Genomic DNA, 12,878 nt, shown 5'->3' with positions numbered 1-12,878 from the left:
TAGCACTCATGTGATTCACCGGAGTCTCTGTCATCAAAACTGACATTTGTCAGGATAAGATAATACCGAACTTGGACATGGAATAGATGATTCAAAGGAATATATGACTCTACAGAGTTTGTACGAAAATCTTTCCCACAGCCAACGGATTTCCGTAGTCACGAAGGACTAGTTCCGTTTATGGTATTTCGGAAGAAAACACAGCTAACCAGTACACACCCATCCTACCTCTTGATGCCAGGAATCACCCTAGACATCATCCAAGAAAAACTTTTGAGACGGGGAGATCACAATCTCGAATAGCATGGGATCAAATTTATATACGCGCGCTCTAAGGGGTGCCCCCCTCTCGGTCCCAACCGGAAACACCCATGCCCCCTGACCGGATGACTGGCTTTAATCCAGGGCCATGGAACCATCATCACGGCCTCTCCTTTTGGTGTGTACCAAGAAAGCGGTTTGCAACTTACTAAGCCATATTCCTTGCGGAAAACATGTAGTAGTACAGGGAAGGAAAAGTGGAAGGAACTGGATCGATACGGGTTGACACTGACGTCATATAGTCTGGCGTAAGACTGGCATGCTACAACACTGCCATCTTACCCATCCTCATGCCAACACATGGCCATGCATACTCACATCCATCCACTTATGGATTTTCGAAACTCACTTGCCTCATCGTTGCATGTAACATGACATTCGTCGGTATGTTCATCAACATGCCATGAAACTACTTAAAGCAAACATGCCAAAACAATCATCATATCAAAAGTTCGAACATGCTTGCCTGGTTCAAAGTAGTCGGAGCCTAGCTCGGTGAAGTTTGCGGTCCCGTCACCTCCTTCGGTATCTACGGTATAAAGAAAATATACGCGCTATCGTGAATACCGTGAGGTGCACAAAATTATTCCAAATATTTTTCAAATAAATATGATAAAAAACTATACAAAAATTTGAAGAGGACAGAAAAAGAATCACTCAAAAATTCCTTTCTGTTAAAAAGTTATAAGGGTTTTAACCCAAGGACCCATCTGTAATGAAACAGAAAACTTCCAGGGGCTAACTTATAAAAACAGAAAACGATTCGATAAAGAATACGCCGGCCCAGAGGGGTGACGTACTTTGGCAGAAGACGCCTTCAGAAAACGGTTCGTTTAAAAAATAACTGGGAGGCTGACGGGCGGGTCCCACCCGTCAGGTTTGAATATTCAAACGGGGCGGCAGAACTCGACGGTGCCCGAGAGCCGCGGTGGTCGCCGACGGCGATCCACGGCGAGGCAGGGTGATCGGGGGTTACCTTCGTGATCAGTGCACCCTTCCGCGTCTGTGGGTGGTGGTGGTGGTCGCCGTTGAGTACCACGTCGACGGCGGCCCTTGCTCCGGCGGACGGTGGCTCGGGTGGAGATGGATCTCGTCGGGGAGGGCTGCGAAGGCCAAATTGGAGTGGGGGTTAGCTCTCTGGTTGCTCGAGGAGGGTACTGACGAAGTTTGGGCGCCGGGGACGGCCTCACCGGAGCGAATCGAGACGGAGGCCGAGGCGGAACGGGGCGGCCGGAGTCGGGGGAGGAGACCTCCTCGAGGTCCTCCTAGTGGCCTGGCGGGGCTTTGGTGAGGTGCAGTGGTGGTGCGTGCTCGAGGGTGAGCTCGGGGTCCCCTTTTATAGGCGATCCGAGGCGGTGGCCGAGAACGGAGTTCTCCGGCGATGGATTACGGCGGTACAGTGCTTGGTCGGGAAGGTTCAGAGGTTGAGCGTCGTCGTGGATGTTCCCTGGTTCCATTTAGGTGCTAACCTCAGCGGGATTTGGTTGCTTAGGGGGAGCTCGACGGAACGGAGCGGCGCGGGCCCGTCGGCGGCAGAGAGCGTGCCCAGTGCTTGCCGGGCCACGGCGACGGTGCAACGGGGTGTGCTGGCGTGCATGAGGCCACGCGGAGCTACCAGGAGGATTGGGCGGCGCCGAACGGCGTTGAGCCGCCGTTCTGCTCCCTGTCGGCCGCTACGGTGGTTCGGCCGCCGCAAGACACGTCGACGCAGGCGGGCCAGGGTGCCACCGACGCCAGGAAGGCGCCAAGCGCGCGTGTGGAGCTCCGGACAAGCAGGCCAGGCGGCGAGCAACGTGCCAAGGGCACTGTGGCCGCGTGACTGAAATCTGACGAAGAGAAACGACACTGAACCCTGAAGTCTCTTTGAATTTTCTGAATGTGCATAGGAACAGTGCAGCTCAGGTGTTCGACAGAATGATTTTGGTATGAGGGAGGCTCTGCTTGAGCTGATTTTTGGTGGAGTGGCCTCTCATTGCACCAAGAGACTGCCTGAATTTTTGTGGAATTTTTGGAGAAGTGTAGATATGAATTTCACCAAATTTGGCAAATCTGGTCCAAACTTGCAGAGAGTAAAATTTGAAAATTTTGAAAAGAAGAAGAGTGGATCAAGATGGTTCTAGGTTGTGGGTACTAAGGACTATCCAGGGGAGTTGGTTTGGGCTCAAGGATCAAAGGCATTAGGGTACTTGCTTTGAAAATCACTCAAGCTCAAAATAATTGGCAGAAATGATTTGAGAGATAAAATAATTGAAATAAAATCCAAAACTTGTTTGGACTTGTTGAGACAGAGAATTTAGATTGTTCAAAGGTGGAGAGAAGGATTTTGAGAAGATTTACTATAGGGGACATGGTAAAACCATGGGTGGTTTTCAAGATAAGAAAAACCTCAAAATTCACAGACTTCTTTTTATAAGAAAAAAGGATAATTTCCAAAAATATACTTTGAGAAAGGAACCATCAGAGAAAGAGTTTTAAATGATCAAACACCATAGTTTGAAGAAGATACAAAAATAAAAGTTCCGGGTGAAATCGTAATTAGGGTTTTTGTTCGGAGAAAGAGTTTTAAATGATCAAACACCATAGTCCGCACGCTTAAAGTTCGGTGACGATCGTAATTAGGGTTTTTGTGTTTTGATGAACCGAAGGTTGTTCGGAGTCCCGGATGTGATCACGGACATGACGAGGAGTCTCGAAATGGTCGAGACATAAAGATTGATATATTGGAAGCCTATATTTGGATATCGGAAACGTTCCGGGTGAAATCGGGATTTTACCGGAGTACCGGGGGGTTACCGGAACCCCCCCCCCCCAGGGGGGGGGGTTAATGGGCCTACATGGGCCCTAAGGGAGAAGAGGAGGGCCGGCCAGGGCAGGCCGCGCGCCCCCTTCCCCCCTAGTCCGAATAGGACAAGGAAGGGGGGGCGGCGCCCCCCTTTCCTCTTTCCCCCTTCCCCTTTCCTTCTCCAACAAGGCGAGAGGGGGGAGTCCTACTCCCGGTGGGAGTAGGACTCCTCCAGGCGCACCCCTAGGGCCGGCCGCACCTCCCCCTCTCCCTCCTTTATATACGGGGGCAAGGGGGCACCCCATGACACACAAGTTGATCTTCGTGATCGTTCCTTAGCCGTGTGCGGTGCCCCCTTCCACCATATTCCACCTCGGTCATATCGTAGCGGTGCTTAGGGGAAGCCCTGCGTCAGTAGAACATCATCACCGTCATCACGCCGTCGTGCTGACGAAACTCTCCCTCAACACTCGGCTGGATCGGAGCTCGAGGGACGTCACCGAGTTGAACGTGTGCAGAACTCGGAGGTGTCGTACGTTCGGTACTTGGATCGGTCGGATCGGGAAGACGTACGACTACTTCCTCTACGTTGTGTCAACGCTTCCGTTGCCGGTCTACGAGGGTACGTGGACAACACTCTCCCCTCTCGTTGCTATGCATCACCATGATCTTGCGTGTGCGTAGGAATTTTTTTGAAATTACTACGTTCCCCAACAGTGGCATCCAAGCCTAGGTTTTATGCATTGATGTTATTTGCATGAATAGAGCACAAGTGAGTTGTGGGCGATATAAGTCATACTGCTTACCAGCATGTCATACTTTGGTTCGGCGGTATTGTTGGATGAAGCGGCCCGGACCGACATTACGTGTACGCTTACGCGAGACTGGTTCTACCGACGTGCTTTGCACACAGGTGGCTGACGGGTGTCAGCTTCTCCAACTTTAGTTGAACCGAGTGTGGCTACGCCCGGTACTTGCGAAGGTTAAAACAACACCAACTTGACAAACTATCGTTGTGGTTTTGATGCGTAGGTAAGAACAGTTCTTGCTAAGCCCGTAGCAGCCACATAAAACTTGCAACAACAAAGTAGAGGACGTCTAACTTGTTTTTACAGGGCATGTTGTGATGTGATATGGTCAAGTCATGATGCTAAATTTTATTGTATGAGATGATCATGTTTTGTAACCGAGTTATCGGCAACTGGCAGGAGCCATATGGTTGTCGCTTTATTGTATGCAATGCAATTGCGCTGTAATGCTTTACTTTATCACTAAGCGGTAGCGATAGTCGTGGAAGCATAAGATTGGCGAGACGACGACGATGCTACAATGGTGATCAAGGTGTCGCGCCGGTGACAATGGTGATCATGACGGTGCTTCAGAGATGGAGATCACAAGCACAAGATGATAATGGCCATATCATATCACTTATATTGATTGCATGTGATGTTTATCTTTTATGCATCTTATCTTGCTTTGATTGACGGTAGCATTATAAGATGATCTCTCACTAAATTTCAAGATAAAAGTGTTCTCCCTGAGTATGCACCGTTGCCAAAGTTCGTCGTGCCCAGACACCACGTGATGATCGGGTGTGATAAGCTCTACGTCCATCTACAACGGGTGCAAGCCAGTTTTGCACACGCAGAATACTCAGGTTAAACTTGACGAGCCTAGCATATGCAGATATGGCCTCGGAACACTGAGACCGAAAAGTCGAGCGTGAATCATATAGCAGATATGATCAACATATTGATGTTCACCATTGAAAGCTACTCCATTTCACGTGATGATCGGTTATGGTTTAGTTGATATGGATCACGTGATCACTTAGAAGATTAGAGGGATGTCTTTCTAAGTGGAAGTTCTTAAGTAATATGATTAATTAAACTTAAATTTATCATGAACTTAGTGCCTGATAGTATCTTGCTTGTCTATGTTTGATTGTAGATAGATGGCCCGTGCTGTTGTTCCGTTGAATTTTAATACGTTCCTTGAGAAAGCAAAGTTGAAAGATGATGGTAGCAATTACACGGACTGGGTCCGTAACTTGAGGATTATCCTCATTGCTGCACAGAAGAATTACATCATGGAAGCACCGCTAGGTGCCAGGCCTGCTGCTGGAGCAACACCAGATGTTATGAACGTCTGGCAGAGCAAAGCTGATGACTACTCGATAGTTCTGTGTGCCATGCTTTACGGCTTAGAATCAGGACTTCAACGACGTTTTGAACGTCATGGAGCATACAAGATGTTCCAGGAGTTGAAGTTAATATTTCAAGCAAATGCCCGGATTGAGAGATATGAAGTCTCCAATAAATTCTATAGCTGCAAGATGGAGGAGAATAGTTCTGTCAGTGAACATATACTCAAAATGTCTGGGTATCATAATCACTTGACTCAACTGGGAGTTAATCTTCTTGTTGATAGTGTCATTGACAGGGTTCTTCAATCACTGCCACCAAGCTACAAGATCTTCGTGATGAACTATAACATGCAAGGGATGAGCTCTTCGCAATGCTAAAGGCTGCGGAGGTAGAAATCAAGAAGGAGCATCAAGTGTTGATGGTCAACAAGACCGCTAGTTTCAAGAAAAAGGGCAAAGGGAAGAAGAAGGGGAATTTCAAGAAGAACAGTAAGCAAGTTGTTGCTCAGGAGAAGAAACCCAAATCTGGACCTGAGCCTGAAACTGAGTGCTTCTACTGCAAGCAGACTGGACACTGGAAGCGAAACTGCCCCAAGTATTTGGCGGATAAGAAGGATGGCAAGGTGAACAAAGGTATATGTGATATACATGTTATTGATGTGTACCTTACTAGAGCTCGCAGTAGCACCTGGGTATTTGATACTGGTTCTGTTGCTAACATTTGCAACTCGAAACAGGGACTACGGATTAAGAGAACACTGGCAAAGGACGAGGTGACGATGCGCGTGGGAAATGGTTCCAAAGTTGATGTGATCGTGGTCGGCACGCTACCTCTACATCTACCTTCGGAATTAGTTTTAGACCTAAATAATTGTTATTTGGTGCCAGCGTTGAGCATGAACATTATATCTGGATCTTGTTTGATGCGAGACGGTTATTCATTTAAATCAGAGAATAATGGTTGTTCTATTTATATGAGTAATATCTTTTATGGTCATGCACTCTTTAAGAGTGATCTATTTTTGATGAATCTCGATAGTAGTGATACACATATTCATAATGTTGAAGCCAAAAGATGCAGAGTTAATAATGATAGTGCAACTTATTTGTGGCACTGCCGTTTAGTTCATATCGGTGTAAAGCGCATGAAGAAACTCCATACTGATGGACTTTTGGAATCACTTGATTATGAATAACTTGGTACTTGCGAACCGTGCCTCATGGGCAAGATGACTAAAACGCCGTTCTCCGGTACTATGGAGAGAGCAACGGATTTGTTGGAAATCATACATACAGATGTATGTGGTCCGATGAATATTGAGGCTCGTGGCGGATATCGTTATTTTCTCACCTTCACAGATAATTTAAGCAGATATGGGTATATCTACTTAATGAAACATAAGTCCGAAACATTTGAAAAGTTTAAAGAATTTCAGAGTGAAGTTGAAAATCATCGTAACAAGAAAATAAAGTTTCTACGATCTGATCGTGGAGGAGAATATTTGAGTTACGAGTTTGGTCTACATTTGAAACAATGTGGAATAGTTTCGCAACTCACGCCACCCAGAACACCACAGCGTAATGGTGTGTCCGAACGTCGTAATCGTACTTTACTAGATATTGTGTGATCTATGATGTCTCTTACAGATTTACCGCTATCGTTTTGGGGTTATGCTTTAGAGACGGCTGCATTCACGTTAAATAGGGCACCATCAAAATCCGTTGAGACGACGCCTTATGAACTGTGGTTTGGTAAGAAACCAAAGTTGTCGTTTCTGAAAATTTGGGGCTGCGATGCTTATGTGAAAAAGCTTCAACCTGATAAGCTCGAACCCAAATCGAAGAAATGTGTCTTCATAGGATACCCAAAGGAAACTATTGGGTACACCTTCTATCACAGATCCGAAGGCAAAACTTTCGTTGCTAAGAATGGATCCTTTCTAGAGAAGGAGTTTCTCTCGAAAGAAGTGAGTGGGAGGAAAGTAGAACTTGATGAGGTAACTGTACCTACTCCCTTATTGGAAAGTAGTACATCACAGAAACCGGTTTCTATGACACCTACACCAATTAGTGAGGAAGCTAATGATAATGATCATGAAACTTCAGATCAAGTTACTACCGAACCTCGTAGATCAACCAGAATAAGATCCACACCAGAGTGGTATGGTAATCCTGTTCTGAAAGTCATGCTACTAGATCATGATGAACCTACGAACTATGAAGAAGCAATGGTGAGCCCAGATTCCGCAAAATGGCTAGAAGCCATGAAATCTAAGATGGGATCCATGTATGAGAACAAAGTGTGGACTTTGGTTGACTTGCCCGTTGATCGGCAAGCAATTGAGAATAAATGGATCTTCAAGAAGAAGACTGACGTTGACGGTAATGTTACTGTCTACAAAGCTCGACTTGTTGCGAAAGGTTTTTGACAAGTTCAAGGGATTGACTACGATGAGACCTTCTCACCCGTAGCGATGCTTAAGTCTGTCTGAATCATGTTAACAATTGCCGCATTTTATGATTATGAAATTTGGCAAATGGATGTCAAAACTGCATTCCTGAATGGATTTCTGGAAGAAGAGTTGTATATGATGCAGCCAGAAGGTTTTGTCGATCCAAAGGGAGCTAACAAAGTGTGCAAGCTCCAGCAATCCATTTATGGACTGGTGCAAGCCTCTCGGAGTTGGAATAAACGCTTTGATAGTGTGATCAAAGCATTTGGTTTTGTACAGACTTTTGGAGAAGCCTGTATTTACAAGAAAGTGAGTGGGAGCTCTGTAGCATTTCTGATATTATATGTGGATGACATATTATTGATTGGAAATGATATAGAATTTCTGGATAACATAAAGGGATACTTGAATAAGAGTTTTTCAATGAAAGACCTCGGTGAAGCTGCTTACATATTGGGCATTAAGATCTATAGAGATAGATCAAGACGCTTAATTGGACTTTCACAAAGCACATACCTTGACAAAGTTTTGAAGAAGTTCAAAATGGATCAAGCAAAGAAAGGGTTCTTACCTGTGTTACAAGGTGTGAAGTTGAGTAAGACTCAATGTCCGACCACCGCAGAAGATAGAGAGAAAATGAAAGATGTTCCCTATGCTTCAGCCATAGGCTCTATCATGTATGCAATGTTGTGTACCAGACCTGATGTGTGCCTTGGTATAAGTCTAGCAGGAAGGTACCAAAGTAATCCAGCAGTGGATCACTGGACAGCGGTCAAGAACATCCTGAAGTACCTGAAAAGGACTAAGGATATGTTTCTCGTATATGGAGGTGACAAAGAGCTCATCGTAAATGGTTACGTTGATACAAGCTTTGACACTAATCCGGACGATTCTAAATCGCAAACCGGATACGTGTTTATACTAAACGGTGGAGCTATCAGTTGGTGCAGTTCTAAACAAAGCGTCGTGGCGGGATCTGTTGGAAATATGCCCTAGAGGCAATAATAAAATGATTATTATTATATTTCCTTGTTCATGATAATCGTTTATTATCCATGCTAGAATTGTATTGATAGGAAACTCAGATACATGTGTGGATACATAGACAACACCATGTCCCTAGTAAGCCTCTAGTTGACTAGCTCGTTGATCAATAGATGGTTACGGTTTCCTGACCATGGACATTGGATGTCGTTGATAACGGGATCACATCATTAGGAGAATGATGTGATGGACAAGACCCAATCCTAAGCATAGCACTAGATCATGTAGTTCGTATGCTAAAGCTTTTCTAATGTCAAGTATCATTTCCTTAGACCATGAGATTGTGCAACTCCCGGATACCGTAGGAGTGCTTTGGGTGTGCCAAACGTCACAACGTAACTGGGTGGCTATAAAGGTACACTACGGGTATCTCCGAAAGTGTCTGTTGGGTTGGCACGAATCGAGACTGGGATTTGTCACTCCGTGTGACGGAGAGGTGTCTCTGGGCCCACTCGGTAGGACATCATCATAATGTGCACAATGTGATCAAGGAGTTGATCACAGGATGATGTGTTACGGAACGAGTAAAGAGACTTGCCGGTAACGAGATTGAACAAGGTATCGGGATACCGACGATCGAATCTCGGGCAAGTATCGTACCGATAGACAAAGGGAATTGTATACGGGATTGATTAAGTCCTTGACATCGTGGTTCATCCGATGAGATCATCGTGGAACATGTAGGAGCCAACATGGGTATCCAGATCCCGCTGTTGGTTATTGACCAGAGAACGTCTCGGTCATGTCTGCATGGTTCCCGAACCCGTAGGGTCTACACACTTAAGGTTCGATGACGCTAGGGTTATAAAGGAAGTTTGTATGTGGTTACCGAATGTTGTTCGGAGTCCCGGATGAGATCCCGGACGTCACGAGGAGTTCCGGAATGGTCCGGAGGTAAAGATTTATATATGGGAAGTCCTGTTTTGGTCACCGGAAAGGTTTCAGGGTTTATCGGTAATGTACCGGGACCACCGGGAGGGTCCCTGGGGTCCACCAAGTGGGGCCACCAACCCCGGAGGCTTGCATGGGCTAAGTGTGGGAGGGGACTAGCCCCAGGTGGGCTGGTGCGCCCCCCCCCCACAAGGGCCCAAGGCGCCTAAGAGGTGGAAAGGGGGCAAACCCTAAGGGGGTATGGGCCTTAGGGCCCATCTTGGTGCGCCTCCCTCTCCCCTCCCCTCTTGGCCGCCTCCCCTTTCCCATCTAGGGCTGCCGCCCCCCTAGGGGTGGGAACCCTAGAGGGGGCGCACCCTCCTCCCTCTCCCCTATATATAGTGAGGCATAGGGGCTGCCCATGACACGTGATTAGATCTCTCTCATTGGTGCAGCCCTCCCTCTCTTTCTCCTCATATCCCGCGGTGCTTGGCGAAGCCCTGCAGGATAGCCAGGCTCCTCCATCACCACCACGCCGTTGTGCTGCTGTTGGATGGAGACTTCCTCAACCTCTCCCTCTCTCCTTGCTGGATCAAGGCATGGGAGACGTCACCGGGCTGTACATGTGTTGAACGCGGAGGTGCCGTCCGTTCGGCACTAGGATCTCCGGTGATTTGGATCACGACGAGTACGACTCCTTCAACCCCGTTCACTTGAACGCTTCCGCTTAGCGATCTACAAGGGTATGTAGATGCACTCTCCTTCCCCTCGTTGTTGGTTTCTCCATAGATAGATCTTGGTGATACGTAGGAAAATTTTGAATTTCTGCTACGTTCCCCAACAGTGGCATCATGAGCTAGGTCTATGCGTAGTTTCTATGCACGAGTAGAACACAAAGTAGTTGTGAGCGTTGATTTTGTTCAATATGCTTACCGTTACTAGTCCAATCTTGATTCGGTGGCATTGTGGGATGAAGCGGCCCGGACCGACCTTACACGTACTCTTACGTGAGACTGGTTCCACCGACTGACATGCACTAGTTGCATAAGGTGGCTAGCGGGTGTCTGTCTCTCCCACTTTAGTCGGATCGGATTCGATGAAAAGGGTCCTTATGAAGGGTAAATAGCAATTGGCATATCACGTTGTGGTTTTTTGCGTAGGTAAGAAACGTTCTTGCTAGAAACCCATAGCAGCCACGTAAAACATGCAACAACAATTAGAGGACGTCTAACTTGTTTTTGCAGGGTATGCTATGTGATGTGATATGGCCAAAAGGATGTGATGAATGATATATGTGATGTATGAGATTGATCATGTTCTTGTAATAGGAATCACGACATGCATGTCGATGAGTATGACAACCGACAGGAGCCATGGGAGTTGTCTTTATTTATTTATGACCTGCGTGTCAACTTAAACGTCATGTAATTACTTTACTTTATTGCTAACCGTTAGCTGTAGAAGTAGAAGTAATAGTTGGCGAGACAACTTCATGAAGACACGATGATGGAGATCATGGTGTCATGCCGGTGACGATGATGATCATGGAGCCCCGAAGATGGAGATCAAAAGGAGCAATATGATATTGGCCATATCATGTCACCATTTGATTGCATGTGATGTTTATCATGTTTATACATCTTATTTGCTTAGAACGACGGTAGTAAATAAGATGATCCCTCATTAAAATTTCAATAAAGTGTCCCCCCCTAACTATGCACCGTTGCGACGGTTCGTTCGTTTCTAAGCACCACGTGATGATCGGGTGTGATAGATTCTAACGTTCACATACAACGGGTGTAAGACAGATTTACACACGCGAAACACTTAGGTTGACTTGACGAGCCTAGCATGTGTACAGACATGGCCTCGGAACACAGAAGACTGAAAGGTCGAGCATGAGTCGTATAGAAGATACGATCAACATGAAGATGTTCACCGATGTTGACTAGTCCGTCTCACGTGATGATCGGACATGGCCTAGTTGACTCGGATCATGTAATCACTTAGATGACTAGAGGGATGTCTATCTAAGTGGGAGTTCATAAGATGAACTTAATTATCCTGAACATAGTCAAAAGGTCTTCGCAAATTATGTTGTAGCTCGCGCTTCAGTTCTACTGTTTAGATATGTTCCTAGAGAAAATTTAGTTGAAAGTTGATAGTAGCAATTATGCAGACTAGGTCCGTAAACTGAGGATTGTCCTCATTACTTCATAGAAGGCTTATGTCCTTAATGCACCGCTCAGTGTGCTGAACCTCGAACGTCGTCTGTGGATGTTGTGAACATCTGACATACACGTTCTGATAACTACGTGATAGTTCAGTTAAACGGTTTAGAGTTGAGGCACCGAAGACGTTTTGAAACGTCGCGAAACATATGAGATGTTTTGAGGGCTGAAATTGGGATTTCAGGCTCGTGCCCACGTCAAGAGGTATAAGACCTCCGACGATTTTCTTAGCCTGCAAACTAAGGGAGAAAAGCTCAATTGTTGAGCTTGTGCTCAGATTGTCTGAGTACAACAATCATTTGAATCGAGTGGGAGTTGATCTTCCAGATGAGATAGTGATGTTTTCTCTGAAGTCATTACCACCAAGCTGCTAGAGCTTCGTGATGAACTATAATACATCAGGGACATATATGATGATCCTTGAGATATTCGCGATGTTTGACACCACAAAGTAGAAATCAAGAAGGAGCATCAATTGTTGATGGTTGGTGAAACCACTAGTTTCAAGAAGGGCAAGGGCAAGAAGGGATACTTCATGAAACGGCAAATCAGCTGCTGCTCTAGTGAAGAAACCCAAGGTTGAACCCAAACCCGAGACTAAGTGCTTCTGTAATAAGGGGAACAGCCACTGGAGCAGAATTACCCTAGATACTTGGTAAATTAGAAGGCTGGCAAGGTTGATAGAAGTATATTGGATATACATTGTGTTGATGTGTACTTTACTAGTACTCCTAGTAGCACCAGGGTATTAGATACCGGTTCGGTTGCTAAGTGTTAGTAACTCGAAATAAAAGCTACGAAATAAACGGAGACTAGCTAAAGGTGAGCTGACGATATGTGTTGGAAGTGTTTCCAATGTTGATATGATCAAGCATCGCATGCTCCCTCTACCGTCGAGATTGGTGTTAAACCTAAATAATTGTTATTTGGTATTTGCGTTGAGCATAGACGTGATTGGATTATGTCTATCGCAATACGGTTATTCATTTAAGGAGAATAATGGCTACTCTGTTTATTTGGATAATACCTTC

The sequence above is a fragment of the Triticum urartu genome, chromosome 7A (assembly GCF_056163025.1).
Source record: "Triticum urartu cultivar PI428250 chromosome 7A, HENAU_Tu73, whole genome shotgun sequence".
Classification (NCBI taxonomy): Eukaryota; Viridiplantae; Streptophyta; class Magnoliopsida; order Poales; family Poaceae; genus Triticum; species Triticum urartu.
Note: the sequence above shows the minus strand (reverse complement) of the source record.